The 13513-nt window shown below is 38.1% G+C and overlaps 1 pseudogene across 1 annotated transcript; it reads right to left on the reverse strand.

Annotated features, from left to right (window-relative positions):
- Positions 1 to 8366: 8366 nt before the first annotated feature.
- On the reverse strand, positions 8367 to 12133 carry LOC149143054 (pentatricopeptide repeat-containing protein At2g13600 pseudogene; annotated as a pseudogene). Its single transcript, XR_016264465.1, has 2 exons — positions 8751 to 12133; positions 8367 to 8695 (listed from the first exon to the last, which is right to left on the reverse strand). The product of XR_016264465.1 is annotated as a pentatricopeptide repeat-containing protein At2g13600 pseudogene (transcript).
- Between the last annotated feature and the right edge of the window lie 1380 nt (positions 12134 to 13513).

Raw genomic sequence — 13513 nt, forward strand, 5'->3', positions numbered from 1 at the left:
CTTGGGACACAATGGGTGGTCCATAGAATTCTATTTGGCTTTTTATGATCTATTGGCATTGGATCTTCTTCAGGTTGTGGAGGAATGCCAATCATTTGGTAGACTGTTCAATGCCATCAACTCTACCTTCATCGCCCTCATCCCTAAAACTGATTCCCCTACCTCCTTTGATGATTTCGGCCCATTTCCCTCTGCAATTGTCTTTATAAGATTATCTCCAAAATCATTGCTAATCGTATCAGACCTATCCTTTCTCAGCATATCCTCCCTAAACAATTTGCTTTTCTCGAAGACTGCCAGATACATGAAGCTATTGGCACTGCTCAAGAAGCCATTCATTCCATCTGAGCCCGCAGACTAAAAGGTATCATTCTCAAAATTGACCTGGCCAAGGCCTTTGATTGAGTGGACTGGACTTATATCAAAATGCTCCTTATTCACCTGGGCTTCCCCCTCTCATTTACCAATTGGATTATGGCTTGCATATCAACCCCCTCCTATAGTCTGCTCATTAATGGTTCTGCGTCTCCTTTTTTCCATTCTGAAAGGGGTCTCAGGCAAGGCTGCCCACTCTCACCACTCCTCTTTCTTCTTGTTATGGAGTGTCTGAGAAGACTCATCTATCATGAAAAGCAGAATGGCAGATTGTCAGGCTTGAAGACTACTGATCAGTGTTACCTGACACATCTCCTGTTTGCGGATGATGTCCTCATTTTCTTGGACGGAAGTATACGGGATTCGATCACTCTTGATAAGATCCTTGCCTCTTTCTACAAATCCACTGGTATGTCGGCAAACCACACAAAATCAACTATTTCCCAGGCTTACACTTCTGCTCAAGAATCCAATCTTGCCTTGCATCGTTTCCCTTACAACCCTTGACCTCTGGATCAGCGATTCAAATATTTGGGTTACTGGATCAAGCCTTTAGGACACAAGATAGTAGATTGGACTTGGCTGATCTCCAAATTTGAGAAGAGGATCTCACACTGGAGCCATTGCTTTCTATCTACAGCAGGAAGGCTGGTGCTCATTAAATCAGCCCTGGAGGCCACACTTGTATTCTGGATGAATTTAGCATGGATACCTAGAGGAATACTTGCCCGTCTCAAGAAAATTTGTTGCAGATACCTCTGGAATGGGGGATAGGATAAGCGAGTTTTTGCATGGATTAGATGGGATAATATTGCCATGCCTAAGAAGTGGGGAGGCTGGGGTCTTAAAGATCTATCATACTTTGCACATGCCCTGGTTGCGAAAATGGGATGGACATTGTTTACCAAGCAAAATCTTTGGATGTTTATCTCATACCATAAATACATCTGGCCCTTACAAGTCATGGATTGGATCTAACTGCCTAGCTGGAACAGAACATGGAATTCATCGGTGTGGAAAGCCCTATTGTACTCGCTCCCCCTCATTCGCAGTCATCTTACGTGGAGAATCAATGATGGAACCAAGGCTCACATTGGAATGGATCCATGGACAGGTGGAGGAGGGAGATGTTATCTCCCTCGTGAGCTTATTCGGTTACTCGATCAACAGAACATTAGAGTAATAGCTCACATTGCGGACCAGGAGAATTCATCCATTTTCACACAAGCATCGAAATCGGTAGCGCAGTTAAATTTGCCTCCTATCTGGCACCAAAATTGGGAGGATTACACAAGTGCTCTGAGTGAATCCCACATTCGCATCAAGGAAGGCCCAGACAAGCTCATGTGGAACAAGGCCGAATTTGGATACTGGTCCCCCAAGGAAGCTTACCTGTGTTTGATTAATAACAAACAACCAGAAATCACTCAAAGTTGGTGGAAGCTCATCTGGCAATTAAAGACTCCACCCCGAATAAAACTCTTTTTCTGGTGCATTCTCAAAAATAAGGTCCCTACTGGGGAATCGCTTATGCACAGGTCTATGTATGGTCCCACCTGGTGCATACTCTGCAAACAACAATCAGAATCGACCATTCATCTTTTTCTTACTTGCGAAACCACAAAACAGATATGGAAGGACGTGGCTAAGGAAATTAAGTTCACGAGAGCATGGGAGGGTGAAAACATCACAATAGCATGGGATGTCTGGAACCGAGCACACGCTGGAACAAACCGCACATGTCTTCCTCTCATCATTTGCTCGGCAATTTGGCTGGCTAGGAACAAATTGATCTTCGAAAATGGCTCGATTCGATGTAAATCCGTTATTGCCAAAATCATTGCAGCATATCATGAATTTCCTGAATATACTCCTCGTTCTCGCAGACCAACTGCCCCCGACCCCATAGACCACTCCACACCATGGGAATTTTTCGATGGAGCTGCTCAACAACATGGATGTGGGGGGGGCTTCATACTATATCTATCAGATCAGCATTATTACAAAGTCAAGATGGGCTTAGCCGTAGGAACGAACAACTTTGCAGAACTCATAACTCTTCGTCTCATCTTATGCATTTTGCTTTAAATCATGAATGCATATACGAGGACTCAAATATTATCATAAATTGGATCAATCTGAAAATTAGATGTCACGCGCACACACTCTTAAATATTTTGGATGAAGTTATACATCTCAAAACAAAATTTAATAACATCATTGTTCGTCATATCTATTGGGAGCATAATCACAGTGCCGATGGATTATCCAAGGAAGCCACGCACCTGCCAGGAGGATAGTGGATAATCCAAGAACAGAGGGGCACCTCTCAGTACCAGTACTTCCACAGGCCTTATATAGACCAAATCTACCATCAGGTGGATGGTCACTGAATTTTTGAAGAACTATCGAGTATATACGATGATGTAGATAATCTAGTTTTATTTATGATCAGCATCCTGCGAGGTACAATTATGTTTTTATATAGAATGTCGTTACAGCATCATCCTGCGTGATGATTTTTTTATTTTTGATACAGCATCATCCTGCGTGATGATTTTTTGTTTTTGACACAAACATGTACAAGAATGGTTTGTAGATATTCTAGACATGGATGCAATCCGCATATGCTGAACAACATATACTATATGTAATTTTTCACCATATAATGAAAGATTACGATTTTTCCGGTGGAAAAAAAGGTGGTATCATGTTTTGAAAAGCATTACCCATTTGAATTATCAAAATTAGGCACTTGAAACCAACACAACATATAATAACTAGAACAAACAGAGTGCATGCCCACTAAAAATACAAATCTCAAAGATGTCCTCCATTATAAGGTTGCACACTTACATAGTTGGGTTTACAAAGAAAACTTACACAACTATAGAATTTAATTTGTAAAGCATGCTTACACAACTATTACGACGGGGTTACAAAGTTGGAAACTCCACCAGCGTTTTATAGAGCCTCCTATGTAAAAAGGTCAGTCTTAGACATTAAAACCTCAAGTATTTTTCTTCATTATTATTGAAATTATAAAAGATTTTATTGGAAGTTGAAACCTCATGAAGGTTGCTCTCATAAATTTTAAGAAGTTGAAACCTCAGGAAACGTAGTCATTGTGATAAGAGTGATGGTGCACCACTAAATACTCTTTAGTGCAACTATGTAGTGATTTAGAGAGAGATAGAGAGAGTGCATGCATGCCTCCAATTTAGGCTTTAACCATGTACAAAAAATATTTGCATATGAATTCTAAAACCAAAAAATAAACAATGGCGAGAGCATAAAACATAAACAAGATATACATGAAGATTTTTCCCTGGATCCCAAAACCGGTACTACCAGATTATTTTTCATTATATCCCTTTCAATGTTACAATGCGTATATATACATGCCGAAGCATTCATAAACCCTAATCCATTAACCCTAGATTAGAACATAACCATAGTTCGCTTAACCGGATCTACAAAATACCATGGGTAGAAAACCATCATGCCCAAAACCATGTGTGAAGCGCATGCACAAAACCATAGGTAGGCCCGCCCACCTAATATAGGGTCCAAAAAAAATTTCCTAGGTCGTTGCCCCGAAACCCATGTAGGGGGGGCTATCGCCCCTCTATTGCACCCGCGCAATGGGGGGGGGGCACCCTGCTTCATGCATGGGGCTATTCGGGGGGGGCGCCCTGCTTCGTGCATGGGGCTATTCGTGGAAAGAATATAACACACCCAACATCCAATATGCATGTGTCAAACTCAAAACATTTCTAGTATTTGTTGTTGTTCTAGATTTAGTATTTTGAATTTTAATTTAGATGCTTTTATATTTTTGGGTTTGTTTTTCTAGAATTTACTTGGCAATATCTCTAATGATAGTTTTGTTTTTAGCTAAGGCATGTTAGCAAGGGAAACTACTAGTTTCAAATAGGCACACTATCCTAGGTAGGAGGTGCATGCTTGCATGCATATCAATTTCTCCTAGTGAGCACATGTGATCGAGGTATTTAGCTTATGTAGGTAGGCACATTGTTCTAGGGAATTTTAGGGATAGGGTTATATCCTCAGCCTAGGGTGCTCCACAGAGATAAGGAGCATTGATTATAATCCTAGTTTCTCTTAGTTTGTAAAGGAGATGCATGGTACATGACTATGTTGGTTAGCGAGTTGTTTTGAGCCACTGCACTATATTTCTTCCTTTTAAATTTGAGTGGAAGATAGTCATGATTGAGAATCTAGATCTATGTAATTGTTGTTCTTATTTCCAACAACATGTGTGTGCATATTAGAATATTCAAAAGACATTGTGTTTATTGGAGGTGTTCGTGTTCTTAGCTACCTAATGGTTACTAGTTATTTTTTTGAGTGTAGAATCCACTAGCCATGGTCTAAAATTTAACATGATGAGCCCATTATGGTCCACTCCACTAAAATATGCCTATTGAGCCTAGTGTGCCATGGGAATGTCTAAATATCTCCAAAAAAATCCTTTTTTGGGCAAGAAACTTACTAGGAATGTTAGGGACACTGCCAAAGTTCCTAACGTTATTCCTATCAAAATAGAATGTTCCCTACAAGTTCTAATGTTCCTTAGTACATGAGAACTTGGAGAATGGGTCCTCTACTTTTGGGAGTGAGTTCCCATGTAATTGTGGTAAAAATCATTGTTGTTGACCATCGACATTGGAAAAAAACTGGCAAGGGTTTGAAAAAAAGTTAAAATTTGTAAAAAAATTGGAAAATATTGATAAAAATCAACAAACATTGACAAAGTTGGAAAATACAAAAATATTCATTTTTTCCCATTTTTTAAACATCTAAAGCAACAAGACATCAAATAAATGCATTGCACATAAATATGAAAACCAAACTAATATATAAGATGTATAAGATGCTTGTTGCTACATCACAAATCAACATTGAATCATGTCTTGAATCCTAAGTGTTGACCTAGTCTCAATATCTCAACAAGAAATATAATAAATATATCTCATCATCCTGAGTCATCTATAATGAAAGTACATACATAAAAACTAGTGATTTCCTCTACCCCTTTCACAGGTAGAGGCAATGGCTTTTCCTCTATATGAAGAAGGCCCTAGGAATGGTGTTGGAATCTGACATCTGCTAAAAGAAGTAGGAGGTAGACTCTAATGTCCTATACTAGTGCCCATGCCACTGCTAGGTCCAACTTGCTCTGTCTGAGTTCTTGAAGGTGATGGTTGTCACCCCATCCTCCTCTACCTCTCTCCCTGCTCAGTGCTACCTCCTTTGGTGTCTCCTCCTCTAACTAATCAGGGAGTGATTCCATGACAGACCTCTCAGTCTCAATCCTCCATGCAACAATGTTGTGAATCACGTCAATGAGATGGCATCCCCATGAAAAATCTTAAAAAAATCTGAAAAACAATAGTGGAAATTGATGCCTATACTTGCAAATGCATCCATAATTGAGGGAAATCAATCCCCACTCTAAAAAACATAGTGATGGCAAAGGAAAATGGTGTCCTCCTCCTTAGCTCAAGCAGAACTGGTCTCTTACTCTTTTGCTCTCCAAACCCTTTTTTTGTTTGCAAAATGAGTTAAAAACCCCCCAAAAAAAATGTTGAAGTGCCCATATCCAACATTTGGCAATCTTTTGGATCATGTTGCAATTTTTATGATATTGTCACAATTTTTTCTGACTAGTAAAAAATCACCAATTTTTACAAGTGGTAAAATCGATCAAGGGTAAAAATTGCCACCACACAATATTTGTAAAATAGTAAGAACAAAGACACATTCATTTTTTGTAATTAATCTATTAATTTGCATTAATACTATATGGTAATGTTTCAAAAATGAGGATTCAAGTATATTACATTTCCTTACAATATTTGGACATGGCCTTATTGTTAGTTTTTAAGGTTAATACAAAAGTGTTTACACCATGTCTGGGGTTGCTTGATGTGATTTGGGGTGCATGGTGTATGGATGACCCTTGGATGTGTCGCGACAGACATACATATGTGGAGTGAATTACTCGTTAATTCCTAGACCCCATTTTGATGCTTATGTAGCTCTCTTCATTGGAGCATTGAAGATCTACGGAGCTTGGTGGCTTCTTCATGATAGCCACAAAACGATTTGCTTTGGAGGAGCATTAAACATCTTGGAGGGATTTGAGCCTAGATGGTCTGGGCACACTCGATTGCTTGCATGGAGGCTTGTGTTTGACTTGATGATGCTTAGGTTGAGAAAGTGATCATGTATGTGTGGTGGACTTGGGGAAGCACATGACATAGAGTTGTTGGAGCTTTGGAGACTAGTGGAGTGGGGAACATTGTTTCTTCTTGAATAACGCTGATGCTTGGGAGCCTTTCTTGTTGGATGTCTTCAACTTGGAGCTTGACAAGCATCACTTGTAGTGGGAGTGCTTCACATGTATACCTATCTTGTTATGTATATGTTGCTTGTAGTGGATTAAGACCACTATTGTATTGTTGACCTCCCTTACCTCTCATACAAATAGAAAAAGGAGAGAATCATTTCATATTATCATCATCATCATTGTACTCATTGTTTGTACTTGTCTTGGAGAGATTTCTTGTAGGGGGCAAGATGTTAGGATTCATGAGGAAACCCTAAGGGAAGATAAGAAAGAAAGAGATGTTGGAGATTATACTTGATCTTGTGGATTCATTTATCACTCACTTGTATTAAAGACACCAATAGTTGAGCACACTAGTCTCTTTCACTCTTTGTACTTTTCATTGTATTATCACTCTTGTCTTGGAGCACTGAAGTGTTGAAGAAATTCAAGGGTAATTCTAGGGTTAGGGTTCACCCTAAAGAAGCAACGTAGCTAGGTATGTGACAAACCCTAGAGGATAAAGACACATTGCTCTTACAGAGAACATGAAAGAAGAAGAAGAATTGGAAACCCTAGTGCTATTTGTTATGCTCCATGAACTTAAAAGGAGGAGACACCTTGCATACTTGTAGGATGCAAGTGTAGGAACCAAGAAAGAGCTTTAACAAAGAGCCCAACATTTGGTTAGAGTAATTTCTACTCAGGAGGAGTTAGTTAGAGTTTTCATGGTTTCCATAGCTAGAATTTGAAAGGTTTGAGATTGTACCAACTTGTGATAGGTTATGGGCATGTACATGTACTTCATCCCTTATATATTAATGAAGTGTTTCAGTTGTCCAATTATTGTGTACATACAGATTTGATTCCAACTTGTATTGTCTTCTTGATGGGTAATTTCAGCTCTCATTATTCATGCCAATTTGACAACAGACAGCTGAAACTCTTAAGAGAGTGAACACATATCCAGAAGATAAGAGGCCAGATTTATTGTTGTAATAAATTTATTTCAAAGCTGTTATATGTATGGAAAACTGTGCCTTAATACCTGTGAATTAATGACATTGAAGTACTCTTGTTTTGTATTTTTCCTCTCAAGGTGCCTAGTGATTGGATTGAAATATATATTGTCGTTCACTACTGTGATTATATATTTCAGATCAGTCCTATGGCTGAAATATCTCAAGGGTCAGATCTGGGAAACCTCTACTACGAGGTGAAATTTCTGAATTTGCAATAAAGTCATATATCGAAATTTCTGCATTTATCTTTAATGCAGCTAATTTTATGGTTCATTTCTTTCATTGCTCAGAACAGGAACAATATTGATCCTACTGCTACATCAATGGATATAACCAAACTGGTCCCAAATTGGCACGTCCTATGCATAAGATCGATAACATAAGCATTTTGAACATTTGATGTATGCTGATGCATGTCTGCAAAACATTGCTTCCATTCTGCCAATAGTAAATACCACTGTAAGACCGAGCCAAAATGGCAGGAGATCATTTTCTGCCATTCATGACTGTTATCCTTTGCTATCATGTATTACTAACATGCAATTTCAAAAATCGCTGCCACCAGTTGTCTTTACTGTCTCCAGTTTGAGCTGAGCCCGTGGCTTCTGTGTGCGTATTTATTTAAATGCTGCATAAAAAATAATCATATAGCTATGACTAAGGCAAATATTTACCATTCTTCCCGTAACTTCTTTTATTTATTGTCCTGGATGACCAGTGGGTTCTTTCCCTTATTGCCCCTTGCCAGTGTTTGAGTCTTCATGAGCATTGTTTTTCCTTCTTTGATTTTTCAGAAATGCTGTTCAATTTTCCTTCCAGTTCTTATTTCCTTGGATTGTTTATGGATTGTCTTGCTCAAGACTTACAAGCATATCATTGTTTCACCAAGTTTAGAATCCATGTCCTCCCTCCAATCATCAATCTGATTGGTTGTTCCTAAAACCTTTTTTGCAGAGTCGAGAGTCAATTCCATCAATCTGATTGGTTGTTCCTAAAACCTTTTTTGCAGAGTCGAGAGTCAATTCCATCAATTTGATTTCGGCATCATCAAATATGTCCAACGTCTTGTCGTACAAACCCAAAAGTATATTCCAAATCTAAAAAATCTAACTCAAAAGGCAATTTGTAGAGAATTCTTCATCCAGTAGTGTATCCAGGGTCATTGGGAGGGCAAATGTTAGACTGTGCCAAAGGAATTTTAGTTCTTATAAACTTGGCCCCTGCTGACTCCCATTCTGGTAAAATCTGCTCCGAGCAAGGGAGCAAATGGCTGAGCTATCAGTTGCCTGATTGATTAAGACTCCTAGTGCACCACATTCCCCCCATCCCCCATTTTCTCTTAACAGAATCATCCTGTCGCTGGGAAGTAGACAACCCCACCTTGGATGAACCCGTTCTTCTTCCTTCTGCACAGGAACCCTCCTGAGGGAGATAGGCAGACTTATTTTCCATTATAATCCAAAAGCACTTGGCCAAACTTAAGAGGTGAGGAATTTGATCAGCAGGGGGATGTCACAAGGGACTGAAAATAAGGTCTGAAACCCCAACTTATAGAAACTGAAAAAAAAATGTGAACTGAAACTAGTGAATCCAAATTCAAGCAAATGGTAGCGTATGGATCTTAAAACCAGAACCACTAGCTCAGAAGCAAGCATCGAAAGATGAGATACCTCAATACCAGGTTCTGGGAGCTCCAATAGTGCCGGAATTGCACCATCTGGAAGCAGTCGAAGGCCAGTTGGGGTGTTGCGAGAACCCCTACAATCGTCTGCAGAAAGGGCATTTAGCCAAGATGCTAAGTAAAGAAAGGAAGCTACCGATGCTGAATATAAATGGTTAAATGAAATCCTCTTCCTCAGTCCTTAAACTGATTCTCAAAAGACTCTCGTAATGATACCAGCATATCCCCTTCTTGTCTGTGTTATTGAAGCCTTCTGTGATTGAGAGGATCAGCTGTTGTTGCAGTGATGTCTTATCCATCTGATTAGGAGTGATTTAGCACAACCTTCATGAAACCTTTGATAACGTCATCTATTCTTTCATCATGGTCAAGGATGCCTGAAGGCTGCAATAAATCTTGAGATACCTGATGGTATCACATGATCCCACTTGTTGAAACTTCTCTCCTTTACCCTCCTTCACTTTCCCGATGACTGCCATGGGCATCAGTGCCAAGAAGTGCAAAATTCATGTTACTTCCTGATTAAGTAAGTGATCCATATTAATCAGCATTAGATCAACAGGTCAATTCAGATAGAGTTTGTGGACCTGATATATCTCCTACGAGGAAAGTGTGCATCTGTTTATTGATCTCAATCCAACTACATCCAGGTGTCTTTTCTATGCCTCTATCTTTCATCATTCTTCTCACCTTTTCAGTGTCACCCCACCTGCCAACTGCTGCGTAAATGTTTGAGAGAGTCACATATGGTGTGCCATTTTTGGGGTCCAATTCAAAAAGGTGTTCTGCCACATATCTTCCTAAATCTAGATTGTTATGCATTCTGCAGGCACCAAGCAAACAATTCCACACAGCAGCGTCAGGTTTTATTGGCATCTTATTAATAAAATCTTTCGCTTCATCCAAATGCCCAGCACGGCCAAGAAGGTCCACCATACAAATGTAATGTTCCATTGTAGGCTTCTCATTATAATTTTCATTGATGCAATTGAAGTAGTGATAGCCCTCACCCACTAAACCTGCATGGCTACAAGCAGACAATACACTAACCAAGGTGACATGGTTTGCATTAATGCCAGAGAGTTTCATTTGCTCAAAGAGGTTTAGGGCTTCCTTGGCACAGCCATACATAGCATATCCTGCGATCATGGCATTCCACGAGATCAAGTCTCGTTGAAGCATATTGTCGAATAATTTACGTGCCTTTTCTATGCTCCCACATTGGGAATACATGTCTAGAAGGGCAGTCCTCACAACGACATCAGTCTGGAGTCCACATTTGATTAGCTTTCCATGGATCTTCATACCCTGTTCTAACGCTGCCAAGTTGGCGCATGCTGAGAGAATACTGGCAAAGGTTTTCGCGTCTGGCCTGATACCCGCTAATTGCATTTGTTCAAAAAGCTTCAAAGCCTCTTTGCCCTGACCATTCTGTGAAAACCCTGAAATCATTGCACTCCATGATATCACGTCTGGCTGACCTATTTCGTTAAAAACTTTCAGAGCCTCATCAAGCAACCCGTTTTGTGCATATCCTGTAATCATCGTATTCCATGACACAGTGTCTTTCCCATGCATTCTGTCAAATAATACATGTGCCTTTTGTATGCAACCACATTTCGCATACATGTCAATCAGTGAATTCAACACAACGACATCAGACTGGAATCCACTACTAATTATTTTTTCATGGATCTCCATACCATAATCCAGAGCTGCCATATCGGCACATCCAGGAAGAACACTAACAAAGGTTTTTGCCTCAGGCTTCAAACCTGCCAATTGCAATTGTCTGAAAAGCTCCAGGGCTTTCTCCCCGTAACCATTTTGCGAAAGCCCTGAAATCATTACATTCCATGAAACCACATTTCGCTGAGGCATTTCCTCGAATAGTTTCAAGGCCACATCAACCAACCCACTCTGTGTATATCCTGCAATCAACGCTGTCCAGGAAACCACATCTCTTTGAAGCATTTTGTCAAACAATTCGCGCGCATTCTCTATGGTGTCACATTTTGCATACATGTCTATTAGAGCATTGGCAACAACCAGATCAGACTCAAAACCATATTTTATGATTTTCGCATGAATCTCTAGGCCCTTCCATAACGATGCCGTGTTGGCACATGCTGGAAGAACAGTCGCGAATGTGAAGTGATTGGGTTGGAGGTCTGTACTTGGCATTTGGTTAAAGAGTGCCAATGCCTCCTCAGGAAACCCATCCCTCGTGCAAGCAGCAATCATGACCGTCCATGAGCAGGCGTTTCGTTCAGGCATTTGGTCGAATACTTTGCGAGCGTCCGCCATAGTGCCGCACTTGACATACAGGTTGAGAAGTGCATTGTGCAAAACTGCGTCTCCCGTAAATCCGCTCTGCTTGATGTGGGCATGGATTGCCTTACCCTCTGGTAGGGCATTTTTTTGCATGCATCCCTGCAAAAGACAAACATACATAGAACACTCTAAACGTTTTCCTGTGATATCCAGAATGCCTAGCGCCTCGCTGAAGCGACCCCGTTTAAGGAGTGTCGGGATTTGGTCAACAGATGTATTATCGAGATTGCTTTGCGATTTAGGACTGGTCTTGTGCATTTTACGTTGAAGGCCAGACATTGTTTCCTGCAACCATTCTATAATCATGTTACTCTTATTCTTGTGATGGCTCAAATGTTGTAACATTCCGTTTGCTCTGTGTGCTGTGCAGGTTGCTTCAAAAGAAGATATTAAAACTTTAAATACATCTCGATTAATATACTTAATTTATTAATAAAATTTAAATTTATATTATTTAAAAATTAATTATCTCATATTTATCCAGTTGTATTAAGCTATAGTTTTTAGAAGTTTTTTTGGTTTAATTTTTTTAAAATCTAGTAATAATTTTTAGAAGTTTTTTTGGTTTAATTTTTTTAAAATCTAGTAATAATTTTTAGAAGTTTTTTTGGTTTAATTTTTTTAAAATCTAGTAATAATTTATTGATAGTTAATCCCTGCACAATCGAAGTATCTTAAAATTTGTTGAGTAAATTCAAGTACTAAAAATCCAAAATATTCACACTAAAAACAACTCTCATATTTATAATTTTATAAAAAAAATTATATAATTTTGTTTATAATTTCTTTCAATTTTTTTTTTAAAATGAACCATATTTTGAGTATTTTAATAAAATAATAAAATACAATTTTGATGGAACAATATTTTGATCATTTTAATGGATTATTAAAATACATCCCAAATTTAAATAATCCTTTTTATTTGGAATTTCAACTTCGACCCAACATATATAATGGTTTGCCAATAAATGCATTTGTATGTTTTCCGCTATTTATGATTTTATCTTAATAAAGTATTTTTTATTTAATATATATTAAATAAAAATTAAGAATACCAAAAATTATAAAATAATGAAAATTTATTAAAATTATTTTAAAAAAATCTTAAATATTACCAATAAAATTATAATTCAATTGATATAATAATATAAAAAAGAAAAGATAAATTATTACTTTTTCAATATTAATATTAACATTTAATATTTATAATTCTATAAATTAAAATTAATTTTAGCTACTTTAAAAATATAAATAAATAAACCTATTTCTCACTTCTAAATTTCAACGTGACTTTTATCGCATGCATATAATGGTTTGCCAATAAATTTATATAGGTTCTCCTCGATTTATGATATTTTTATAAATAATTCTTAAAAATAATCAAAATTATGAAAATAAAAATGAATAAATAATTTTATATATATTAATAAATAATTATATATATATTAATATAATATTACTTCAAATGGGGTGACTCTGAGGCGGGATGGTGTTGTCTTATCTGGCTAATTGAGGGGAATGTGGCACAACACTCCTAAAAAAAATGTGAAATATTAAGACAGGTTATAACATCATGTAAGGAATTAAGATGGAGAGAAAATGATGTTGAATGAAAGGTGATTTGAGAATTTAGGCTTCTGTGATTATTATCAAGTGTTTGAGACATGGTTTTGGCAATAATCATATCGAAATTTATTTGTCGACGCATTTCGAACCAGCAAGTGTGGTTTATGGTCAGGACAAGAT

This window comes from Pinus tabuliformis, chromosome X (genome assembly GCF_031772625.1).
Source record: "Pinus tabuliformis cultivar Carrire ecotype Pingquan chromosome X, CPIR1, whole genome shotgun sequence".
Lineage (NCBI taxonomy): Eukaryota > Viridiplantae > Streptophyta > Pinopsida > Pinales > Pinaceae > Pinus > Pinus tabuliformis.